Source organism: Gossypium arboreum, unplaced genomic scaffold (assembly GCF_025698485.1).
Source record: "Gossypium arboreum isolate Shixiya-1 unplaced genomic scaffold, ASM2569848v2 Contig00294, whole genome shotgun sequence".
NCBI classification, from domain to species: Eukaryota; Viridiplantae; Streptophyta; class Magnoliopsida; order Malvales; family Malvaceae; genus Gossypium; species Gossypium arboreum.
Genome location: NW_026440410.1, coordinates 21664 through 34599, shown reverse-complemented (window position 1 = coordinate 34599; position 12936 = coordinate 21664). Strand labels below are relative to the sequence as shown.

The 12936-nt window shown below is 54.9% G+C and overlaps 1 non-coding gene and 1 pseudogene across 1 annotated transcript; both read left to right on the top strand.

The window, feature by feature from the left end:
- The first annotated feature begins 4615 nt into the window (after positions 1-4615).
- LOC128288812 (5.8S ribosomal RNA) lies at positions 4616-4766 on the top strand (annotated as a pseudogene).
- A 7280-nt stretch (positions 4767-12046) lies between these two features.
- LOC128288807 (5.8S ribosomal RNA) lies at positions 12047-12200 on the top strand. The gene has a single exon (XR_008278795.1). It is a non-coding gene; the product is annotated as a 5.8S ribosomal RNA (ribosomal RNA).
- The last annotated feature ends 736 nt before the right edge of the window (positions 12201-12936 follow it).

The following is a 12936-nucleotide window of genomic DNA, read 5'->3' as shown; positions in this document are numbered from 1 at the left end:
GATATTGAGCGCCGGGTTATCCAGTGGCACCGCCCCATGCCCATCGCATGCCCCACGCCTGCGTTCTCACCACCTTAGGTTCCATGGTGTTCACGATCCATCCCTGCTGATGATCCCATGAGCCATCCCGGATACACAAACGGCAAGAACGAGTCCCTCCCAATCCCAAAGGTAGAATTCGGATACTGCTACATGTTCCCACCCAATAATGAATGAATCGTCCCTAAAGGATTCTGACACTGCTGCATGTCCTGCATCTAACAATGAATGAATCGCCCTGCCCCTCCCCTTTGCAACGAGAGCTCTTAAGACCTTTGGTCTCCTGTAGCTTCAGACACTATCGCGCTGCGGTGCTATCCTGGAAGTGGGCCATCTACACCACCGCCTTTGATGTGTCGGAGATCGGCAAGCATCGACCTTGGTGCACTGACAAAGGGAGGGTCGAAAGCAAAAGCTAATTTTAGTCTCCCTGGTGGTATGTAAGCACCAAGTGTCCTGCTCGCATATTACGAATGTCGCCTGCAGCACATTGACCAAGTTTTTTAGCTCTTTAGGGGAGGTGATATTGAAGGCAGGGGTTGTCCAGGCACGCCCACGCCCATTTCATGCCCGCACGCTTGCGGTTTCATCGCCGCTAGGGTTCTCTAAGGTGCTCCGGCCGATCATCCTGGCGGTGTTCATGAGCCATCCTGGCTGTTCTACGAGCCATCCCTAATATCAAACGGTTACAAGTCGTCCCGCCCCTCCCCCTGTCCCTCCCCTTTGAATCATCCTGCCCCTCCTTTTTGAACAAGATCCCAAGACCTGGGCCCTTGGTCGTGTTGGCATCGCACCCTTGGTAACCTAGGACGTCGATGGTACGGGAGCATGCACATTGCTGCTTGACGTGTCGGGAGCCTTGACGCCATCGAAACCTAGGCCCTTGTCGTGCGGAGCCCGGCCACCATCGGCAACCCAGGCGCTGGTCGCAGCGGGAGCCTGGCCACCATCGGCACCCAGGCCCTGTCATGGGGAGCTTCGCCACCATCGGCAACCTAGGCCCGGTGAGAGCCTCAGCACCATCGGCACCTAGGCCTCACGCGGGAGCCTCGGCACCATCGGCACTTGGTGCTTGATGTGGATTTCGGCACCATCGGCAACCTAGGCCCCTGGTCGTGCGAGCCCGGCACCATCGGCAACCTAGGCCCTTGGTCGCAGAGCCTCCGGGACCATCGGCACCTAGGCCCTTGGTCGCGGGTTCGGCCATCGGCACCAGGCCCTTGATGCGGGAGCCTCACCATCGGCAACCCAGGCCCCCGGTCGTGCGGGAGCCTCGGCACCATCGGCACTTTGGTGCTTGGATGTGCGGGCTCGAACACCATCGGCAACCTCGGCCCCTTGGTCGTGCGGGAGCCTGGCACCATCGGCACCTTGGTGCCTTGGATGTGCGGAGCTCGAAAGCATTGGCACCTTGTGCTTGATGTGCGAGCCCGGACACCATCGGCAACCTAGGACGTTGATGTGCGGTGCCTCGAGCGTTAGGGCACCCCGTGGCTCGATGCGGCTAAAGAAAAGTGTCCCTCGTTTCGTATATACGAATGTTGCCTCGGTAGCGACGGATTGAAGTTTTTTAGTTTAAGGGGTAGAGATCCGCTGCCCTCGACGTGGCCCCTCGAACCCGAGGTGGTGTCCGCAGCTTCACGGGGTTTGATAGTCCCGCAATGACTCACCAACGGTGGTGGGTCAATCGCCGGCGCTAGTGGCCGGGTGATGATTTTGCCGGTCAAGCCCGTGCCCATAGAAATGTAGCCAACGACTCAAGACCGTGTTCCCTATATCGGGCAAAGATCTCTTGGGTGGCTTATATTGCTATGGGCTCGAGCTGGCTTGCCCATTCTCCCCGTCATGTTAAGGACGCCTTGTGCCTTCCAAGTCGAGACCATCGGCGCCTTGGCCTTGCAAGGCCTTTGCTCGCATTCGAAGCGGCTCGTGACCCCAGATCAAGTCCCTTTGACGGCAACGGCTCACCGGGGCGTAAGTTGAGTTTGTAGGCTCGGTCTGGCTTGACCAAGTCCCATGGGATTTTGTCCTCGTAGTTCTCGTGCCAAGCGTTTGTGGTGTGCCTCGTTTCATTGTTCCTTCCGCCCCTACCAATACATTGGTTGCGGGTTGTTGGCTGCAGTGTGGTGCTACCACCAGTACGCAATGGGCATATGAGTGGTGTTTTGTTGTGTGTATTGGCATTCCATGCTACCCGCATCGAACTGTCGAGCCACACCTCTTCATTAACTCCCCTTGTTCTAATTGAACCTGTGGATGCGATCGGGATCCCTGGTTGCGTACCCAAGCCAGATGGAATTATTGATGTGTTGCCGTCCCTTCTCCATCTCGTGCCCTTTGCGTGGTGGACCACAATCGTGCCCCTGTCCCGAGTGTGCCCCTTAAATCGTGTGGCCTCGTCGGTGCACGGGTGCTCGTTCGTGCTTTCGATGCGGAAAATATTTTGAGTAGGTTTAGCCCTGTCTCGATGCCTATGCATTTTGTCTCTTGACACGGACGATGCTCGTGCCGTTATATCTCTTCAAGGTTTCACGCTGCATGTTGAGAGCCATGCAGGTCGACGTCATGAGGAATGCTACCTGGTTGATCCCGCCAGTAGTCATATGCTTGTCTCAAAGATTAAGCCATGCATGTGTGTATGAACAAATTCAGACGTGAAACCGCGAATGGCTCATTAAACCGCTATAGTTTGTTTGATGGTATTTGCTACTCGATAACCGTAAAATTCTAGAGCCAATACGCGCAACAAACCCCGACTTCTGAAGGATGCACTATTAGATAAAGGTCGACGCGGGCTTTGCCTGTTGCTCGATGATTCATGATAATCTCGACGGATCGCACGGCCTTTGTGCCGCGACGATCATTCAAATTTCTGCCCTATCAACTTTCGATGGTAGGATAGTGGCCTACTATGGTGGGTGACGGTGACGGAGAATTAGGTTCGATTCCGAGAGGGAGCCTGAGAAACGGCTACCACATCCAAGGCGCAGCAGGCGCAAATTACCCAATCCCGACACGGAGGTAGTGACAACAACAATAATACCGCTCTATGAGTCTGTAATTGGAATGAGTACACCCAAATCCCTTTAACGAGGATCCATTGGAGGCAAGTCCGGTGCCAGTACCGCGGTAATTCCAGCTCCAATAGCGTATATTTGTTGTTGCGCTTAAAAGCTCAGAAGTTGACTTTAGGTGGGTCATTGGTCCGCCTCACGTGAGCACCGGTCCGCTGTCCCCACGCCGGCGATGCGCTCCGGCCTTAATTGCCGGGTCGTCCTCCTCCGGCGCGTTACTTTGAAGAAATTAGAGTGCTCAAAGCAGTGCCTACGCTTGTATACATTAGCATGATAACATCATAGGATTTCGATCCTATTGGTTTCGATCGGAGTAATGATTAACAGTGATGTCAGCATTCGATTATAGTCGAGGAGAAATTTTGGATTTATGAAAGACGAACAACCGCGAAAGCATTTGCCAAGGATGTTTTCATTAATCAAGAACGAAAGTTGGGGGCTCAAGACGATCGACACCGTCCTAGTCTCAACCATAAACGATGCCGACCGTGGATCGCTGGATGTTGCTTTTAGGACTCCGCCGGCACCTTATGAGAAATCAAAGTCTTGGGTTCCGGGGAGTATGGTCGCAAGGCTGAAACTTAAAGGAATTGACGAAGGGCACCATCAGGTGGAGCCTCGCGCTTAATTTGACTCAACACGGGAAACTTACCAGTGTCCGCATATAGTAAGGATTGACGACCGAGAGTTTTTCTTGATTCTATGGGTGGTGGTGCATGGCCGTTCTTAGTTGGTGGAGCGATTTGTCCGGTTAATTCCGTTAACGACAGACTCACTCGCTAACTAGCTACACGGAGGTGATCCTTCGTGGCTAGCTTCTTAGAGGGACTATGGCCTTTAGGCCACGGAAGTTTGAGGCAATAATGTGTCCGGATGCCTTTAGATGTTCGGGCCGCACGCGCGCTACACCGATGTATTCAACGAGTCTATAGCCTGGCCGATGTGCCCGCAATCTTTGAAATTTCATCGTGATGGGGATAGATCATTGCAATTGTTGGTCAACGAGGAATTAGTAAGCGCGAGTCATCACCGCGTTGACTTACGCCCCGTTTGCACACACCGCCCGTCGCCCTACCGATTGAATGGTCCGGTGAAGTGTTCGGATCGCGGCGACGCGGGCGGTTCACGCTCGCGACGCCGCGAGAAGTCCACCGAACCTTATCATTTAGAGGAAGGAGAAGTCGTAAGGTTTCCGTAGGTGAACCTGCGGAAGGATCATTGTCGAAACCCCGCCAGCGTAACGACTCCGGAACGCGTTGTATACAACATCGGAGGTGGTGCGGTGCATCGTTCGCCCCACCCCGCGTGTCGAGCGGCCGGTCTTGTCATCCCTTTGCCCATTGGGTGGGGTGAGATGTCGATCAACTTCTTCGATGCAAAACGAACAAACCCCGGCGCGAATCGCGCCAAGGAATCGAAATGAAAGGGACACATCTCTTGTCGCCGCACCGTTCGCGGTGTCGCGTTTCGCTGATGTTGTTCTTTGTCGCAAAGTATAGAACGACTCTCGCAACGGATATCTCGGCTCGCATCGATGAAGAACGAGCGAAATGCGATACTTGGTGTGAATTGCGTAATCCGTGAACCATCGAAGTCTTTGGAACGCAAGTTGCGCCCTGCCATTAGGCCGAGGGCACGTCTGCCCGGGTGTCACGCATCGTCGCCCCATCTAACCCTCGATCCTCGACTCGGTTGGACTGCTGGCGGAAATTGGCCTCCCGTGCGCCTACGCGCTGGTTGGCTAAACCCGAGTCCTCGACGACATAATCGTCGCGACGATCGGTGGTAATGCTGCAAGCAAACTCGTTCGGAGTCGTGCGTCGTCGATCGAGACCCTTAAACCCTTTCGGCACGCATCGCGACCCTCAGTCAGCGGGATTACCTACGAAGCTTAAGCATATCAATAAGCGGAGGAAAAGAAACTACCAGATTCCCCAGTAACGGCGAGCGAACCGAAAGCCCAGCTTGAGAATCGGCCACCGGGTTCGAATTAGGTCCGAGAAGCCGCCTCGGCGGACCGGGCCAAGTCCTCGAAAGGGGCGCCGGAGAGGGTGAGAGCCCTGTCGTGCTCCACCGCCGCACCAGGCGCCGTTCACGAGTCGTTGTTTGGGAATGCAGTTCTAACGGGCGGTAAATTCCGCCCAAGGCTAAATACGGGGAGAGACCGAGATGTAACAAGTACCGCGAGGAAAGATGAAAAGGACTTTGAAAAGAGAGTCAAAGAGTGCTTGAAATTGTCGGGAGGGAAGCGATGGGGCGGCGATGCGCCCGGCCGGATGTGAACGCGAGCCGGTCCGCCGATCGCCTGGGCGTACCGACGTGGCGGCGCCCAAGCCGGGCCTTTGATACGCCTGTGGAGACGTCGTCGCCTCGCGGATCCAGCACGCCGTCTGGCGTGCTTCGGCACTCGCGGTGCTCCGGCGTCGGCCCGCGGTTTCATTCGGCCCGCCTTGAAACACGGACCAAGGAGTCTGACATGTGTGCGAGTCAACGGGCTGAAACCCGTAAGGCGCAAGGAAGCTGATTATGGGATCCTCACGGTGCACCGCCGACCGACCTTGATCTTCCGAGAAGGGTTCGAGGAGATGGCATCTGCCAGACCGAAAGATGGTGAACTATGCTCGAAGGGCGGCCGCAGGAAACTTCGTGGAGGCCCGCAGCGACACCGATGCAAATCGTTCGTCTGACGGTATAGGGCGAAAGACTAATCGAACCGTCTAGTAGCCGGTTCCTCCGAAGTTTCCTCGTGATAGCCGAGCCCTCAGCGAGTTCTATCGGGTAAAGCCAATGATTAGAGGTATCGGGGCGCAACGCCTCGACCTATTCTCAAACTTAAATAGGTAGGACGTGCGGTTGCTTCGCTGAGCCGCACCACGGAATCGAGAGCCCAAGTGGCCATTTTTGGTAAGTTAATTGGCGATGCGGGATGAACCGAAGCGGGTTACGCCCAATCAAGCGCGCTAACCTAGAACCCACAAAGGGTGTTGGTCGATTAAGACAGCAGACTGGTGGTCATGGAAGTCGAACTACGCATGAGTGTAAACAACTCACCGAATCAACTAGCCCCGAAATGGATGGCTTAAGCGCGCGACCTATACCCGCCGTCGGGCAAGAGCTGCCCCGATGAGTGGAGGGGCGGCGCGCGCCGCAAAACCCGGCGCGAGCCCGGCGAGCGGTCGGCTGGTGCGATCTTGGTGGTAGTAGCAAATATTCAAATGAGAACTTTGAAGGTCAAGAGGGGAAAGGTTCCATGTGAACGGCACTTGCACATGGGTTAGTCGATCCTAAGAGACGGGGAAGCCTGGTCCGATAGCGCGCTTCAGCGCGAGCTTCGAAAGGGAATCGGGTATTCTCGAACCGGGACGCGGCTACGACGGCAACGTTAGGGAGTCTGAGACGTCGGCGGGGCCCTTGAAGAGTTATCTTTCGCTAACGGCCTCACCACTCGAAACGGCTCACCGAGTAGGGTCCGCTGGCCAAGAGCACCGCACGTCGCGGTGTCCGGCAGCCCCCGCGGCCCTTGAAAATCCGGAGGACCGAAAGTGCCGTCCGCGCCCGGTCAGACTTCCATAACCGCATCAGTCTCCAAGGTGAATACCGTCAATGGAACAATGTAGGTGAAGCGCAAATGGATCCTCAGAATCTGAAAAGGATTGGCTCGAGGGTCGGCACGGGGTCCTGGCCCCAACCTGTCGGCTGCCGGCACTGCCGAGCCGCTTCGGCGAGAGCGGGTCGCCGCGCCGGCGGGGACGGACCGAACGGCCTTCGGGGCCTTTCCTGCACGAAAATGACTCGTAACGGGTACTATTAAGGGAATCTGACCGTTTAATTAAAACAAAGCATTATGATGGTCCTCGCGGATGCTCACGAATGTGATTCCGCCAAGGCTCAATGTCAAAGTGAAGAAATTCAACCAAGCGCGGTAAACGGCGGAGTAACTATGACTTCTTATAGCCAAATGCCTCGCCATCTAATTAGTGACGCGATGAATGGATTAACGAGATTCCATCGCCCCCGCTCTACTATCCAATGAAACCACGCCCAAGGGAAGGGCTTGGCGTAATCCGGGAAAGAAGATCATGAGCTTGACTAGTCCGACTTTGTGAAATGACTTGAGAGGTGTAGATAAGGGAGCTCTCAAGCGAAATTGAAATACCACTACTTTTAACGTTATTTTACTTATTCCGTGAACGAGGGCGGGCACGCCCTCTTTTGGACCCAAGGTCGGCTACGCCGGCCGATCCGCGGGAAGACATTGTCGTGTGAGTTTGGTCAGGGCACATCTGCTAAAAGATAACGCAGTGTCCTAAGATGAGCTCAACGAGAACGTAAATCTCGTGGAACAAAAGGTAAAAGCTCGCTTGATTCTCATTTCCAGACGAATACGAACCGAAAGGCCTATCGATCCTTTAGACCTTCGGAATTTGAAGCTAGAGGTCTGCAAGTTACCATTGTGATAACGCTTGTGGCGCCAAGCGCTCATAGCGACGTTGCTTTTTGATCCTTCGATGTCATTTTCCTATCATTGTGAAGCGTATTCACCAAGTGTTGGATTGTTCACCCACCAATAGGGAACGCGAGCTGGGTTTAGACCGTCGAGACAAAGAGTTTTACCCTCACCGATGGCCGTCGCAATAGTAATTCAACCTAGTAAGAGGAACCGCTGATTCGCACAATTGGTCATCGCGCTTGGTTGAAAAGCCGGGCGGTTACCGTGCGCCGGATTATGACCGAACGCTTCTAAGTCGAATCCGCCAGAAGCGACGACGCGCTTCGTCGCCCGATTGTCGACCCGCAGAGGGGCCTTGGCCCCTGGGCACGCGGTCGAGGTGCAGCGACCGCGGCGGAAGTCGCGGGCGCCTCCTTGGAGCGTAATTCCCACCGAGCGCGGGTAGAACTTTGGTGACGACTTAAATACGCTGACGGGTATTGCGGCGAGTGGCCTTGCTGCCACGATCCACCGAGATTCAGCCCTTTGTCGCTCGATTCGCCCCTCCCCCATCTCCTTCCGATCCACCCTTGTTCTTTGCACGTCCCGACCCTGGGTCCCCAAGTGGGGACTTAGGTAAGGAGTTAGTTAAACACTTGGCCGTGCCGCCCCCGGAAACATGGCTGCCGTGGTGGTGCGGGTGCGAGCTCCAGTGTTGGCGCCCGCACTTGTTCAATTTTCGCCGTTCTCGCCGTACATGCCATGCCATACTTTGTATTTGTTTTGGGCCAACGTAAAAAATTTCTGTTAAACACTTGGTCAGGCCGCTTCTGGAAACATCGACAAATGGGGTCAGGTGGTGCGAAAAGAAGCCCCTAATCACATGGCCCGAGCACTTGTTCAATTATCTATCGCGCCATCATGCCATATTTCATTCATTTTGTATTTCTTTTGCCAACAAAAAATTTTCAATTAAAATACTATGTAAGTGGCGAAAAAAAACTTGCCCCATTTCAGCGCGTAACGGAGCCCTGGCAACATCCGCAACGTAGGCCATCCCGCGGTGAGGGTCATCGGCAACATCGCACCTTGGTGCCTCGGATTCATGGGAGCTGCTTAGAAAAAAGTGTCTCGCTTCGCACATTCCAAACTCCGTCCCTGCTTTATTAATGAATGTCAACTGTAGCACATTGACCAAGTTTTTAGCTCTTTAGGGGAAGTGATATTGATGCCAGGTTATCCAGCACCGCCCATCGTGATGCCCATCGCCGCGTCCCCCACCACCGTTAGGTTCTTGCATGTTCGACGATCCATCCCATGATGATCCTACGAGCCATCCCGGATACACAACGCCGCAACGAGTCCTCTCCCAATCCCAAAAGGTAGAATTTGATACCGCTACATGTTCCTACCAACAATGAATGAATCGCCCCAAAGGTAGGATTCGGATACGCTGTACGTCCTGCATCTAACAATGAATGAATCGTCTCGCCCTCCTTTTGCAACGAGAGCCTCAAGACCTTGGCCCGCTGCGTAGCCTGACACTATCGGCAGCGCAGTTATCCCCGTGGTGCGGGCCATCGGGTACCACCGCCCCTTTGATGTGTTTGAGCATCGGCAAGATTGCACCTTGGTGCATCGGACAAAGGAGGGTCGGCACCAAAGCTAATTTTTGGCCCCCTGCTGGTGCGCGTAAGCGTCGGCACCATAAAGTGTCCTGCTTCGCACATGAATGTCGCCTGCAGCACATTGACCAAGTTTTTTAGCCTTTAGGGGAGGTGATATTGAGGCGAACAGGCTCCAGGCACCGCCACGCCCATTTCATGCCCCACGCGGTGTTTTCCCCATCGCCGTTAGGTTCCTGGGTGTTCCCGCGATCTATCCCGCTGGTGTTCGCGAGCCATCCTGGCGTGTCCGGCGAGCCATCCCTAATATCGAAACGGTTACAAGTCGTCCCTGCCCCTCCCCTGTGTCCCTCCCTTTGAATCATCCCGGCCCCTCCCTTTGGAACAAGATCCTCCCAGACCTTGGGCCTTCGTGCTGAGCATCGCACCCTTGGTAACCCATCGTCGATGGTAGGCCGGGAGCATCGCACATTGTCGCTGGACGTACGGAGCCTTGGACCATCGAAACCTAGGCCCTTGGTCGCGGAGCCTCGCCACCATCGGCAACCTAGGCGCTCGGGTCGTGCGGGAGCTCCTGGCCACCATCGGCACCCAGGCCCTCGGTCATGTAGGAGCTCGCCACCATCGGCAACCTAGGCCCTTGGTCGTGCGAGAGCCTCTGCACCATCGGCACCCAGGCCCTGGTCGGTGGGAGCCGGCACCATCGGCACCTTGGTGCTTGATGTGCGGGAGCCTCGGCACCATCGGCAACCTAGGCCCCTGTCGCGGGAGCCCGGGCACCATCGGCAACCTAGGCTTGGTCGCGAGAGCCTCGGACCATCGGCACCCCAGGCCCTGGTCGTGCAAGCCTCGGCCACCATCGGCACCTAGGCCCTGATGCGGGAGCCTCGGGCACCATCGGCAACCTAGCCCCCGGTCGCGGGAGCCTCGGCACCATCGGCACTTGCGTTGATGTGGGAGCTCGAACACCATCGGCAACCTCGGCCCTTGGTCGTGGGAGCCCGCACCATCGGCACCTTGGTGCCTTTGATGTGCGGATTCGAGCAGCCTGGCACCTTGGTGCTTGATGTGCGGGAGCCACACCATCGCAACCTAGGACGTTGATGCGGGTGCCTCGAGCGCAGGGCACCCGGTGGCTCGATGCGGGCAAAGAAAAGTGTCCCCGTTTCGCATATACAATGTTGCCCGCAGATTGACGAAGTTTTTTAGCTCTTAAGGTAGAGATCCGCCGCTTCGACGTGGCTCCCTCGAACCCGGAGGTGGGTGCGTCCGCAGCCCCACGGGGTCGGATAGTTCCGCAATGACTCACCAACGGTAGGGTCAATCGTCACGCTAGTGGCCGGGTGATGATTTTCGGCCGGTCAAGCCCGTGCCCATAGAAATGTAGCCAACGACTTCAAGACCGTGTTCCCTATATCGGGCAAAGATCTCGGTGGCTTTATACGCTATGGGCTCGAGCTGGCTTGCCCATTCTCCCCGTCATGTTAAGGACGCCTTGTGCCTTCCGTCGGCGACTCCATCGGCGCCTTTGGCCTTGCCAAGGCCTTTGCTCGCATTCGAAGCTGGCCAGAGAAATTAGAGTGCTCAAAGGGTGCCCACGCTTGTATACATTAGCATGGGATAACATCATAGGATTTCGATCCTATTGTGTTGGCCTTCTGGATCGGAGTAATGATTAATGTGGATGCATGGGGCATTCAGATTTATAGTCGAGAAATTCTTGGATTTATGAAAGACTCAACAATCGCGAAAAGCATTTGCCAAGGATGTTTTCATTAATCAAGAACGAAGTTGGGGGCTCAAGACGATCGACACCGCCCTAGTCTCAACTATAAACGATGCCACCGAATGTGGATCAAGCGGATGTTGCTTTTAGGACTCACGCAAGACCTTATGAGAAATCAAAGTCTTTGGGTTCCGGGGAGTATGGTCGCAAGGTCAAACTTAAAGGAATTGACTAAGGGCACCATCAGGAGGGAGAGCTCGGGCTTAATTTGACTCAACACGGAAACTTACTGTGTCCACATATAGTAAGGATTGACAGATCGAGAGCTCTTTCTTGATTCTATGGGTGGTGGTGCATGGCCGTTCTTAGTTGGTGGAGCGATTTGTCCGGGTTAATTCTGCTAACTAACGAGACTCACCGCTAACTAGCTACACGGAGGTGATCCTTCGTGGCTAGCTTCTTAGAGGGACTATGGCCTTTAGGCCACTAAGTTTGAGGCAATAATGTGTCCGTGATGCCCTTAGATGTTCCGGGTCGCACGCGCTACAATCGATGTATTCAACGAAGTCTATAGCCTTGGCCGACTGTGCCCGTAATCTTTGAAATTTCATCGTGATGGGGATAGATCATTGCAATTGTTGGTCTTCAACGAGGAATTTTAGTAAGCGAGTCATCAGCTCGCTGACTACGCCCCCGCTTTTGTACACACCGCCTGCCGCTCCCTACCGATTGAATGGTCCGTGAAGTGTTCGATCATGGCGACGTATGGTTCACGCCGCGACGTCATGAGAAGTCCACCGAACCTTATCATTTAGAGGAAGGAGAAGTCGAATAAGGTTTCGTGAGGTGAACTCGCTGGCGGATCATTGTCGAAACCCGCCCAGCGTAATCCAATTCGTGAACGCTGCTATACAAACATCGGAGGTGGTGGGTGCATCGTTGTTCGCCCCCACCCCCGCGGTCGGAGCGGCCGGTCTTGTCATCCCTTTTGCCCATTGGGTGGGTGAGATGTCGATCAACTTCTTCGATGCAAAACGAAATAACCCCCTCGCACGAATCGCGCAAGGAATCGAATGAAAAAGGGACACATCTCTTGTCGCCGCACCGCTCATGTGTCGCTTCAGTTGATGTTGTTCTTTGTCGCAGCATATAGAACGACTCGCAACGGATATCTCGGCCTCGTGATCGATGAAGAACGAAGTTAAATGCGATACTTGGTGTGAATTGCGTAATCCCGTGAACCATCGAGTCTTTGAACGCAAGTTGCGCCCAAGCCATTAGGCCGAGGGCACGCCCGCCTGGTGTCACGCGATCGTCGCTTCTATCTAACCCGATCCCTCGACTCGCTGGACCGCTGGCGAAATTGGCCTCCCGCGGCGCCACAACAGCCGGTTGGCCTAAATTCGAGTCCTCGACGACATAATCGCCGCGACGACGGTGGTAATGCCGCAAGCAACCTCGCTCGAGTCGTATGCTGTCACGATCGAGACCCTTAAACCCTTTCGCATCGCGATCGCGACTTCTGTGTCAAAGTGATTACCCACCGAAGTTTAAGCATATCAATAAGCTGAGGAAAAGAAACTTACCAGATTCCCTAGTAACGGCTAGTAGTCGGTTCCTCCAAGTTTCCTCAGATAGCCGGAGCCCTTAGCGAAGTTCTATCTGCAAAGCCAATGATTAGAGGCATCGGGCGCAACGCCTCGACCTATTCTCAAACTTTAAATAGGTAGGACGGTGCGGCCGCTTGCTGAGCCGCACCACGGAATCGAGAGCTCCAAGTGGGCCATTTTTGGTAAGCGTAATCATGGCGATGCGGATGAACCTAAGTCGGGTTACGGTGCTCAATCAAGGCTAACCTAGAACCCACAAAGGGTGTTGGTCGATTAAGACAAAGCAGACGGTGGTCATGGAAGTCGAAATCCGCTAAGGAGTGTGTAACAACTCACCGCCAATCAACTAGCCCCGAAATGGATGGCGCTTAAGCGCGACCTATACCCATTGCCGGGCAAGAGCCAGCCCCGATGAGTAGGAGGGCGCGCGGTC